At 31.0% G+C, this 13,760-nt stretch overlaps 1 protein-coding gene across 3 annotated transcripts in view; it reads right to left on the minus strand.

Moving 5' to 3' along the window:
- Positions 1–13,760, minus strand: part of LOC108903694 (ABC transporter G family member 20) — a 104,925-nt gene that overhangs the window by 61,391 nt on the left and 29,774 nt on the right. The window contains exon 1 of one of the 3 annotated variants that reach the window (XM_018705957.2): positions 4,439–4,527. The exons of 1 other annotated variant lie outside the window; for it this stretch is intronic. The gene's annotated coding sequence lies outside the window, so the exon portion shown is untranslated. Of the gene's footprint in view, positions 1–4,438; positions 4,528–13,760 lie in introns of those variants that run through there. One more of the 3 variants, XM_018705959.1, reaches the window with a different exon arrangement.

The raw sequence follows: 13,760 nt of genomic DNA on the forward strand, positions 1-13,760 counted from the left end.
ACTTTTAAAATATTGACGATAATTATTGTTGTATCGTCAATAATGTGTTGTCAATAATATCGAATAATATTGGTCTCGACAAAATCGCGAATCGCACAAAATGAATATGTAAAACAATATTTTTAAAAATGTTAATACATATTTGTAAACAAATTCTCGTCGAGTCTTCACGAAAAAAGCAAAAGCGCGATGATGATAACGGTGAAATGGATTTTAATATACTGTTTGTAAAACCAGAAGTTTCTTTAAAGTGGGAAAAAGAGATAATTCAATATTTGGACACTCCAAGATCAGGATCAGAAACTGATGTTTTAGTATAGTGGAGAAATTTCAATCACGAGTATCCAGTATTATCGCGCATGGCACGAGATATTCTCCTGCAACTTCGGTGCCTGTAGAGAGACTATTCTCAGAAGTAGGTTTAGTTATAACTAAAAATAGATGTTCTTTAAACGATGAAAGTACTCGGGCTCTAATTTTAATCAATAGGTGGATGAAAAGTTCCTTGAAAAAAGAAATTTGCGAAGTTAATTTGTAGTGTAAAATTAATTTTTTTGTTCTATTTAATCTTTTAACACTTAAGTTTTTTGTTCTTGTCTCCATAAAATATTTTATAGATATTTTTACTTTTTTCTTAGCTTGTACGTTCATTCAAATTAAGTAAATAAATTAATATAAATGTTATACTTTCGAATTTGGTATAATTTTAATATTTTTTACGTAAAAAATTCAAATTTAGTGCAATTTTTCTAGTAAAAAAATAAATTTCAACTATTTTATATCAATAAATATTGAATATCGTATCGATATCGTATTGAAATCAATATCGATACGATAATATTACAAAAATAATATTGTCGATATCAATACAAGACGATAAATTCAATCATGATTCAATACGATATCGATAATTTACAAAAATATCGGTATTGTATCTTATCGGGAAGTCCTACAGGCTGGAAACATAACTCAAAAAGTTTTCAATTAATCGACTTCAAATTTTCTACAGAGCTTCACAATAACATAATTCAGGACACATCGTTGTCGTTTTTCGATTTATTAACAGTTTCCATTGGTATTAAAAATTTAATGCAACATTTTTCATCTTTTTCCTAAACTTTTTTTAATGTTTTTTTGTTCCAAGACTATCCGTTAATAAGAAATCCCGGCCATATAGCCTTCTGAAAAAAAGGTGTCGTTGCTTGCTGTCACCTACTGTACCTACAGCCGCCATTTTGAATCCAAATCGTTTGAAAAAATTCGCAAACTTGAAAACGTAGAACCTATTTCTTTTATCAATTTTTTCCGTCAATATTCCCAAAAATCACCTTTTTCCCAACCTCTAGGTGGCATTATCCCTCTTAAATCAGGTTTTGTTTCTGTTAAAAGTATATCAAGGATAAGTTTGTGAATTATTTATTTATTTTATTTCTGTTTTGTAAATATTATTATAATGTTGCAATATCTGAGACATGAAACAAAGAAGACCTCATACTATCATTAAATGATGTGCATTTATTTATTTATATTGATGTCTCTGAGTACAGTAGTACTTTGTTGCATAAAATAATAATAGGTATACAATTAGTTACAGCAAATATAGCCACTTTTTCGCAAACCCAGTTTCAAAATAGTTATTACCAATATCACTAGCTTAACCATTATTATATTTTCCTGTATATTTTCAAATAATAACTAGGATCCTGATAAATGGCGCTATGACAAAAAATAAAAATAAAAAGTGCGATTATTATTTAATGTTAATCTTTGAGTAACTTGGGGAAACAATTAATATACAACTAGGTTTTTGAAAGATTCCGTCATCGTACTGGTAAAATATTTAGTTGCTTATTTTATTTATTTAATAGTGTTAACCTAGGGTATTATTATCCTGTAACACCCGTGCTGCCTTCAATGTTTAATGTCCCACAAGTGTCTTATTTTGAATTTTTTACATATCTATAGTCGATATGGCATTTGTTTGATTGACACAATCTGTATTAACATTGATAAATGTTGCTTACGTAATTTCTACGGACAGAAGAGTCAATATTAACATGACATAATCATCTATAATATTATTAAAAAATTTAATTTATTTTAACACCTCTGCGAAGCGCATTTATTTGATCTGATATGAAATTCTGGCGCTTCTGGAAAAGTCATAGAACTTTTATTTTTAACAATTTTTTTCAATCTCCAAAAAAACGGCTTTAAAGGGGTGCAACATATAAAGAAGCACACTGTATATTTATGTAAATAGAAATTAAAACAGTTCAACCCATGGCCTTTATATTATGTTAAATTCTTATTGCAGTGGTAATTAAGTTCGTCACCGGTGTCTGTTTTTGGAAGAATTTTAATGGCATTTTGACGAGATTAACCGACAAGGTGTTCAAGTGCAACTATCAAGGTTTTTTGTTACTGGAAAGCCTTGAATTAGTACAAATATATGCGACAATCTTTTCAATACTTTTTGCCGATAAATACTCCTTTTTTATCGGATTTAATATTTTCAGTATTTAGTAAAGTGTCACTAGTGAAATAAATTAAAGTTTTTATTAAAGCTCGACATGTACGTCATTTCTGGTAAATTTTAAGGTTGGTATACACGTTGCAGCATTTCGCACATCAAAATTAAGAAGTATGATCGTCTACACATCATCGTGCCGTATCCGAGCGACGTTACCGAGATTTTAATAAAATACAAACTTATTAACGTTTGGACGTTAAAAATTTTCATTCATACAATTTTACGCAAGATTTTATCATCTATATATGTCATCTTCCAGATAATATTAATTTCATTCTTTTTTCTCCCTTTTCTGCTTTTGTTGTTCTACTTTTTCCTCTGCTTCCTCCAAAGCAAAAATTGTCAGTTCATTATTACGGAAATTAGTGAACATGCTTTTCTGAACATTCACAGCTATTTCACTGTAGACTACTAATATAAAAGAATATCAATATTTCCGAGTTACACCAGCAATATTAGTCAGAACACGGCAAGTCTCTGTTATGTGCAGTATCTTGGCGTTCAACTATAGGGCAACGGTATTCAAACTGTTCCGCAGAACCCTGCATGGGGTTCCCCATGACCTCTCTGGGTGTTCCGCGACTCGACCAAAAATTCAAAATATTGAAATTAACAATATCGATAGGTAGGTACTACAAAATTTAAAAAAAAATTATACTTTTACGTAAAACTAGTATTTGTAAATATATTATATACCTCATCAGTAAAAAAACGTGTTCGAATTGTTGTTTAGATGAGGGGGTTCCTCAAAAAAATCGAAATGTTGACCGCGTTCCGCAAGTCATAAAAGTTTGAAGACCGCTGAACTAAGGTATATGTGTGACCCACCCTTTACTTGTACGTGTGTGACCCCCTTTATGTTGTTTGATAGACAGAACTATTTTTTTTCTTTTTTCAAGCGAAATTTACGAAAATTTCCAGTGTATAATCTCTGAGCCAGTTCGCGGTGCAACTTAACTAGAACAAAATATGAGAAAGTGATTTCTGAGAGGTTGTTAAACTTATCCTGCTATGCTAAATCGCTGTAGATTTCGTGACTGGTTATTGGGATTTATTATGTAATTGTTAGATATTGAAAAAGAGTATGTATCGAATGCTATAATCACCTACAACGTTTCGAATAAAAATAAATATCTGGTACCCGTTACTAAAAATTTGAAAAAAAATGTTCTGTTTCAGTCTAAATGAAAGAATAGTTAAAATTATTTCCTTATTTAAAATGCATCGAATCTGAAGACAGTTGAGCAATTTGTAAATTGAAAAAAATATTAACAACATGGAAATATCTTTAAATAATGAAAAATTGTGCGAAAATATATTGAGGATTAAAAAATAGCATCAATATTAAAAATAGACAGGAATGCTAAGGTTATTTGGTAATTATCATGTATAAAAGCTGCTTTATACTGCACATTTACTTTAACTAAAAAGGAACAAATTTATATAAATTTCCAGTTCTGCAGTTTGAGATTTGTAATAACGTCTGTTTCAAAAGTTCTGACATAATATTTTTTGACCCAGAAAGAGTAAATATGAGTTTTCTCTTTGTTTAGAAACCACCTTGCAAAATATATTAAAATCACTGTTTTTTTTTAAGAAAACCCCAAAAATTTGCCCTAAACAACAAAAAAATTATCGGCTACCGACGACTGCGGTCAAAATCCAAGGCTCATCACTGTAAAATATGATAAGACAAACTACGCTCTAATAGTATGCATTCAAAGTACATTCAAAACAAACTCGCGCTGCCAATAAGGACAAACAAAAGCGAAACCCGTCCAACAAAGAAAACACTCTAATGGCGAACTATGTACTAGATTTCAATTGTCGTATCCATCTGGCACCCAAAAGACGTCAATAATAACAAATTCGTTCACTGGGTTGATCAGAGCACACTTGTTATACCTTTCTTAAAATGCGGCACACCAAACTTCGAGCACTGTCGGAATCGCGCGCGTTTGCAATGGTCAACGTAGAGGTTTGTCGTCGGACTGACTGTTGGAATCTACTTGGAGCGCAAGCAGGACCGTTCAGTCTTCATCCCTACCAGTTCAAAAGCTTGACGAATTTGGTGGTAGGACATGATGGACAACAGAAGAAAAAAGTCTAGGAAAAAATGGGATGAAGCAATGGTTTGTTGCATGTACAGTCGGAGGTTTTCTTGATTAAATATATTATTTTATTCTTTTTTATACAGAGCGTTTCTAAAGTATGGTACTAGACTTGATTATATAGAGTTTTAAGGAAAAAGTTTCCTGTGAACATGGGTCTAAGTAAAAACGATTAACTACAGATTTAAACTTATTTGAAGATACACAGGGTGTATCTAAATAACACCGAAAAAATGTAAGGGGCACACTGAAAGAAATGCGTTTTATTCTTTATTTTATATACCATTATAAGACCATTGTATACTATATGTGACAGTTAAACAGGTGAATATTGGATATAAAACGCGTATTGCTAGCACAGTTGTATAGTGACTATAAACCTTATTCTTTATTAAATTATTGTATAACTAGTATACAACGTTTTTTATACCCTTTACGAAATAATAGCAATAACTGTTATTAAAGTGTTCCATATCGTTATTAGAACATCTAGTACTGGTTATAAGTTTTATAATAATAAATGTATTAAACTGTTGTATACTCTGTATGAGTTAAAAACATATGTCATTAAGTTTTCAGAAATTTTATTGGATAACTGTAATTACAAGCTAAGGTTCTAATGTAAACATACATAAAACATACTTTTAAGCATTAAAAATGATGACAAATCGCTCCCAAAACTGTCCAGTTTATTTTCTTAGCAACGATGCACCCGTATTTTCTTGTATTACATGAGAATTTGCACTATAACTCTTCCACCTTAAGAATGAAGCATCCCCAGAAAGGTTGAGCTTCTTTCCATATAATTTTATTTCCTCTGGTTGATTGACTTTATACCCATGCTCTTCTTTGTCACCGTTAACCTTCTGTTCCTCCATCTTATGTAAAACTTAACATCAGCGATTTCTAATAGGACCTACAAAATAATAATTTTTAAGATTTAGACAAGATTTACATTTGAAAAAACAAAACAATTACAAGCCATAAAACAGTTAGATACTTACATAATAATTTTCCATTTCACACAACGCGATATGATCATGTATCCCACAAAACATGTGCATATACTGTCCATTTTCATCAAACTAGACGTGTGTAAGTCGATGCACAGCGGACTGTCGGAAATTTTACGATTGTTGTATTTTCTCTTCTTGAGTAAAGATAATAAAGACGTTGTGGTTTTGTGTGTTTATTTTGACAATGATTGAACATGTATGGACAATAAAAGTGGACTGTATAAGATAGTTGAGTACCGTTCTGCTTCATGCATAGCATGCTACTGAAATCTTAGAAGGGATGAGCTCGTGCGGCGAACCCTAAATCAGCGGCTGGAATAGCCAGGTTTCTTATTGAGTCGGCGCACTTCGCTCTCGGGTCTGACATATGATTATTATTACAAGACTATGAATATAACTTAACAACGATCATAACCGATTATGCACCGAGAGGTGACGATCACTTAACCATTATAAGACGCGTTTTACACGTTAAAAACGGAAACATATTCAGTATAAGAACGAATAATTCTGTTAATACAATTGTTATATACAAATTCGGATACTGGTCTTTATACAACAAATCTTCCCTACTATACAATTGGAACATAAAGTCTATAACACCTAATAATGTATAAGTAATTCATTATAACCTTTATTTCATAGATGCATAAGGTGTATTAAGCACCTTCCAGTTAAACTCATTGAATAAGGAGTATGGAGATGATGGCTTTTTTTTAATAAAAGTTGTATATTGGTTATAAAAGTTTTAATATGCGCTATACACATTATTCTAGATAAACAGTTTAATAAGCCCATTTCTTTCAGTGCAATTGTCTGATGAATTAATTCTTAATTAAGTCTAGTATAAAATTTTTTGAAAAAACTCGTCCAAAAATTAAAAAAAAATGTGTTTCTCTTTTATTTTTCATATACAGGGTGTTAGAAGTTTGACTGCCTCAATTTTAACAGACGATAGAATACATTAAAATAAACAAAAAAACTTATATAACATGGGTCTTAAACGCAACCATTTCCGAGAAAAAAATTATCAAAATCTCCAACTTGATGTACAAAAGTTCGATTAAAAGGAATATGGACATAACTGCGTGCATAGAATACCATAAAATACAATGTTTATCACTTTTTGAACTTCTTTATGCTTAGTTCTAAAAAATAATTAGCGTTGCAATAAATTTAAAATTCGATAAAATTCATATCGGGCAATGTGACAACGGCGCGGCGGTTTATTAACAGGAGGTACTAAAGTGTCCAACAAGCACCAATACGCAATTCAATTGGTATCTGGATTCGACCGTGTCGGAGTGTTTTTTGCGTACCACCATTTCCTTTTTAGGGGGTGTTTTCCAGCGAGTGCGCGAAAATTGGATTCGAAGGTGTCGTGCGTGCATCGAAAATGGTGGTGGACATTTTAAGCAAATGTTGTAGTTTGTTTTGTACTTGTGCATTTAAAAATTGCTGAGTTTTACTTTTTGGTAAGTACCTAAATTATTTTTAATACGTATGACTATTTGGACGACGTGAATCTTTGGGTACTTTAATTACATATTTTTCAAATACATAATTTGATTAAAAGTAAAGTTTCTGTTTTAAGAGATTCATAATTACTAAATTTCCAGCTAAAATTTAAGAACAACACTATCTCCGTACTACACAATTGATACATTTTATTTTATTTATTTAAAAACTGGAAAACAATGGTCTTGAAATAAATATTTCACAATAATTAGTTGTTTACATTTTTTCCGTAGGATAAGTCTGCCGCGTGCACACGTGTTGTGCATTAGCAGGTTAAGCGCTGTTGTCACGTTGTGATTAAACTCCCCAATATTAATACTCGCTGTATTTTGAAAACTGTTAATCTTACGCCTCTGTAATATACAACTTTTTTGTTCATTTATGATTACTCTATCTCATACTGAAGTAATGGCAGTCTAACTTCCCACACCCTGTATTTCAAGCTAAAGAAACCAAACTTGGTGAACCTTACCTGTCAAAAAAACTACCTACACTTTTTGAAATTTTTTTATAGGGGTTGATTATTTCAACCCCTATGACATTTTTTCTTATAATTTTTTGTTCGATAAAATTTTTTCCTTTTAAAAAATATAAAAATCCCCGTTCATTTACTAACTTTTAGATCTCTTCCAAGTTTTTTCGAAAAGTTAAGGATTTATGAAAAATAAATGTTTTACAATTCATTTTTAAAAATATGGGCTGTTCAACGCAAGTGTATTTTGATAAATTTTGTAAATGACAGTCAGATTTGTTTCTATGGATTCCATTGCAAAGAACAGGCCACTAGATCTTTCGGCAAAATACACTCGTGTTAAACAGCTCATCTTTTTAAAAATGTATTGCAGTACATTTATTTTTTTCTCATAAATCTTTAACTTTCCGAAAAACTTCAAGAGATCAAAAAGTTAGTAAATGAATGGGACTTTTTAGACATATTCTTTAAAAGGAAAAAATTATATAGAAAAAAAATTATAAGGAATAATGTCATAGGGGTTGATTATTTCAACAACAAAAATACTAATACAGGGTTGAAAAAATTTCAAAGAGTGGACTTTTTTTTGACAGATAATGTGCACAAAGTTTGATATCTTTAGCTTGATAAACATGGAAAATAAAACAGGAAAACATTTTTTTTAAATTTTTGGAAGGGCATAACTTTTCAAGGGAGGATTTTTTCAAAAAACTTTATACCAAAGACCCCTATTAATTTTCATCAGAGAATCACCCTTTACATTGTTATTTAGGTACACCCTGTGTAAAGTAAACAAAATTTGTAATTTTGATTATGTTAGAATTTGCCGTAATTTCACCCTGGAAATTATTTTTTTGCCGCGCTCATATTTGACGTTACCAAAACATTGTTTTTGCAATGCTGATTGTACAAAAATTTGCGGTTAACGAATGATGAAAATCGCTTTTGCCACACTGATATTTTTAAAAAGATTGGAGGTGGATAACTTATTTAAAAGTAGCGAATTACCCTACCTAAAGACAAACTCTTTGCATTTCTGACAGCACCACAATTTGCCGCAAAGGAAGGTGAAACCTGTTTTTTTGGCGCACTTATATTTTTTGAAAAAAATATGGTGCCACGCTAAACTTTATTTAACGTTGACGAGATAGAGATGGCCATCTAAAAACAAACTCTATGTATTTATAGTTCTGAGTGCACCAGAATTTGCGTAAATTTGCTTAAGGAGGTTTATCGGGTACGGAGGTACGTCTAAAGTCTAACGAAAGTTTCTGTAGATTCGCTATTGACTAAAGTAGTAAGACTTTAGATTTGCCAACGTTGCACTTGGCTAGCTCGCTCGCCTCGGCGTTCGCTCGCTCGCGTTCGATCATTCTGTTTGTTTGGACACCTGCGAATTTCAAATAATACGCTACGTCGAGACCGCGGCGTTGCCGCTATCACGCATATGGAGGATAAGTTGGTCAACGACAGCAGTTTGAAGGAGAATTATTGTAAATTATGTATCTTACAAGTACCTAATCGATTTCTACGAGCTGTCATACGGTTCCTTAGATATCGGTTTCCTATTTATACAAGTTGCTGTGGAAACTGTTCGTCAATTGTTGCGCATTCTAAGTGGAAAGACCAAAAAAATCTACTTTGTTAATATCTCTAAAGCCAACCTTTTTCAACAAAAAGCCATTTAAATTTGTAAATGCAAAAGAAATTGTTTAAAAGTTATTTAATGTTTTAAAATAATTTTTTAATCGTCCATAGTGGGAATTCTTAAAAAAATTGTCCTTGCTATTTTCGGCAAAATTGACGTTAATCTTAGAAGTCATGGAAAATGTATACTTGTTCGGTATTCATAAGTCTGCACCGCTTTCGAGAAGATGAGCAGTTAGTAATTTTTTGTTTAAGATAGGGAAATGCCTTTATTGCGTATTATTCCAGTATAAAAATTTCTTCATCAATTGTCCGAGAATTCATAAGAATTTTGGTTATTAAACTAGAAGCATAATTGCAAGAATTTTTTCGTTATATAAATGTGATTTTTATAAAGATGATACATAATTTTCACGTTTATGTAATTAAAAAGCAGTTTTTTATGTATAAGAAATGTTTACATATTGCATTGATATTGACGATGAATTGAATGTGATTTATAAAAGGAAGATCCCACAAATAAAACTAAAGAAAGATATGTCTATCATTTCGATTGATTAATTTAAATTAATTTGAAACATGATTTGAATGTTAAATAATACATTTTTTTATATCCCATATGATCAGAGGAAAAACCTTCGACTTTATTTTTTTAGGATAACTTTATAGAGAATTTTAATTTTTAGAATAACTACTTTAAAAAAATTGGAATGTGATAAAGGTGTGATCAAAAAATAAATAGTGTAACCCACTAAGAATCAGAATATCCTCTTAAAATTTTACAAGATTTTATTGAATTTTTTTATGTACCTGTAGGAGCCTTGTAGATTTATTTCCTGAACCAGTTGGTAATCCATGATTATTTTTGGGAAACTCCAAAATCTGTTTAGGTTTATAACAGATATATTTATAATTTTATTGATTTATAGTTCAAAATAATTTTCTATACAAACTTAAAGTTATAGATTTTTTAAATTTCCGTTTGAGTGAAAACCTAGGAGGTTTTGGGAGGATAAAAAATAGTGTTAATTATGACATAAATAGTAGAATCTGTATAAAAATTATTTTCATATGTTTGGGCAGGGTTTAATATTTTTACAATTTTACGCCCATAAACCATGATAATACGGTAGGCATTACTTGCTAATTGTAATTACCCCTGTCAGTAATTCGCTAAATATGTTAAAACACAGTCGCAGCTTGCCATGGATTGCAAACTGGATCAACGTAATTAATACAGCAACTACATCTAGAAGATCACTATATGAAAAAACAATTCATTCGAATAGTGTGTCCTTAAAACAATTTAGAGGAGTGTCTTTCTTGGTGCTTAGCAGACCACACTTTACAGGGTGATACTAATGTATGTATATGCAAAAACTCGGGAAATTGTATTATACATAAAAATAAGAAATAAGATTCATATGAACATGGGTCCTAATAAGAGTCATAAGAGAGCTATAGTCGTTCAATAATACAAATAAGTTTGTGTTATTATTTGGATGAATTAAGTAATAATGAATAAGAAAGTGAATTTCCAAGTTTGAACGTTTGAAGCGGCAGAAACAGAAAATGAAATTCTATAAGAACTTTCAAGCGATATTAGGCCGGAAAAATTAAAAGGTCGATACAAGAAAGCGTACGAGACTAACAATAATTTTTAAAAATATGTAATTGTAAGATCTGGCGTCATCAACCTTATGAAGCTCAATGTTCAAATTCACCCTGGCCACAAAAGAATATGTACATTAACAAGTTTTCTTTAATTATACCATTTAAGAAAGAGCCTCTTCGTTATAACCTTAAGAAATATAAGATGGCAAACTTTGCTTAATATTATTCCCGATAGTGAATGCTTATCGTATGCTAGGAAGAAAAAACAAATGAAAACTGATTACAATAAATTTTTATTCTAGCCTAGGTGCATCTAATTACTGTTCCGCAAATGCATGTTTCCGCACGTTCACTTAATGGATTAGTCCATCAAATTGCTCATCAAAATTTAGCTGTGTATACCAAATTTCATTCATCTATCACAACGTGATTGAGAGATATTGCAAAAAAATGATTTCCATTCATCCCTCTTTAATGGGTCCCTGTGCCCTTAGGAAGCATTTCCAGACCCATGTTCATATGAACTTTTTTACTTAGTTTTGATCATAGAATCGGCCTGTTCAGGGTTGGCAGCTAATTATGAAACACCCTGTATATTTTATAGCAAAGTGTTCAACCTAAATTGTAGAAATGCATTTAATAGGAAAAGCATCAGGCCCTCTCAGACCATTTCTTTTGTCGAAAGGCGGCAGCAGATGAAGACTGTAGGGCTAAAGATATAAATTTAAAAATACATAGAGGACAGGAATCTTCTACCGTAGAGGAAGACTACCTGGAAGATTCCTTCCAAAGCACAGTTGGTATATTTAGCAGACAAAGTCTAAACCAGGATGCTTCAAGGAAAATATACACCAAACCAGTTTTGTTGGAACTGCAACAAAAAGTTACACTTTCAGAAATATTTGTCCTTCAAATATTTAATGATCACAATTGTATATTTAATATAAATATTAAAAAATAATGTATATGTTCGCAGTGTGTAATATATGAGTAAAAATTAAAATATTGTACTTTACATCTATAATGAATGTAAAAAATATATTATTTCTAATTCGTGATAAAATAGCGACGCTATTAAAAGATACGAAAAAGAAACCAGCTATCTGAGAATGAATAAATTTCGAGGCTTCCTCTCATATTACGTGTCTCTCAGTATTAATCAAAATGTCGCGACATTTTTCATTCTTGACATACATTATAACCACTAAACTCTTCAAAACGTATAATAATTTAACCATGAAATGTATAATAAATTACGAACTCATTACCTCGATTCCACGAATTCTAAATTTAGTGTTCACATTTCTTTATTACGTAGTTTTTATAAATGTACTCAAGAAATACACATTTAGCTAAATTTGATTGATTTTAGAACATCTGAAATATATTTATTATTAAAATGCATCTAATATTTGTCTAAATTAACCTTGTCTATTTAATAATTATTGGAAAAATGCTTTGCAAATTTAGAAGTTTTGATATAATATTCGAACTTCGAAGATAATCCTTCAAATATTTTATATACGTTTTACTTACACCAGAGTTATTTAGGTTATCTTCATATGATTTTCACCAAATAGTATTATGCACACCTATATCAAATTTAAAAAAGAGATATTTCAAAACGAAACACACCAAGATTTCACATTAAAAGTGACACTATTTAGAAATCGTCATGCAGATGTTGAGATACGAGGTGAAAACAAAAGAGCATTCAAAATTAATCAAATTATCCGCCTACCGCCATTTGGGACCGTGAGAAATAATTTTAAACAATGAATTCTATTGTTATTCTCTCTCTCCCCTTGAACTTAAACTTAAATATATGTTTATCTAAATCGCTACTACACCTACCTCTACTACCACATTAAAATCACTATGCCTCAAACCGGTTTCAGATAATATGGTCACTTGCCAAATATTTGTGAGACATTGGGAAGCTTGTTTTCATTTGTCAAACATTTTCGTCAAAATTATTAACTTTAACCTTGGAAAACATGGCAAATGTACACTTGTTCGGTATTGATAAGTCTGCACCATTTTCGAGAAGACTATGCCTGAAACCGGTTTCAGATAATATGGTCACTTGCCAAATATTTGTGAAGCTTGTTTCCAGTTGCCAAATATTCGCCAAAGCTATGCAAATGGTGCGCCAACAAAATGTACGCGTCATCTACTGCAACTACAGCGTCAATGGGGTTGAGTTACTCAGACTGGAAATTGTAATTTATCTACATTAAAAAAAATTGTTATTGTACACTTGCGGTTAACATGCCGACAAATATTAAATATACACATCCTGCATAGAACGGTTAAGAATATTGGAGGAGATATTTTTCATATTCTCGTATTTCACATTTGTAAATTATTTGTAAAAACTACTTGGCACTTTAAATTTTGGCTAAATATGTGACACATCTGCGTTTGAATATTTGGCGAGGGACCACATCATTGGAACCGGCTTTAGGAAGAAGCGACATAGTAATAGTAAAAGAACGCCTACTTGCATAACCGTATTAATTAGCCGAATTAATATTTTATATGAATGAATTATTTATTTGCTTTAAATATTATTTTAATTTGACTACACTACAAAAAAATATCGTATCTCTATTTGGTATGCTAACTAATAGGTCAAATTTCTTACCTATATTTCACGATCGAAATTAATGGGGTAGTTAATAGAAAAAAATATACATGGTGTTCCACCTAAGAGGGATTCTTCTGTGACTGTAACTGTAAAATTTATTTAAAAAAAAATGGTTTTAATAAAAGTTGTCTGGAATCATGTGGGCCATGTAAAGAAAATATTTTTAGCTTTTCAGGGTGTTCCATTTCGCATGGGCGTT

The sequence above is a fragment of the Anoplophora glabripennis genome, unplaced genomic scaffold, assembly GCF_000390285.2.
Source record: "Anoplophora glabripennis isolate ALB-LARVAE unplaced genomic scaffold, Agla_2.0 scaffold70, whole genome shotgun sequence".
NCBI lineage: Eukaryota > Metazoa > Arthropoda > Insecta > Coleoptera > Cerambycidae > Anoplophora > Anoplophora glabripennis.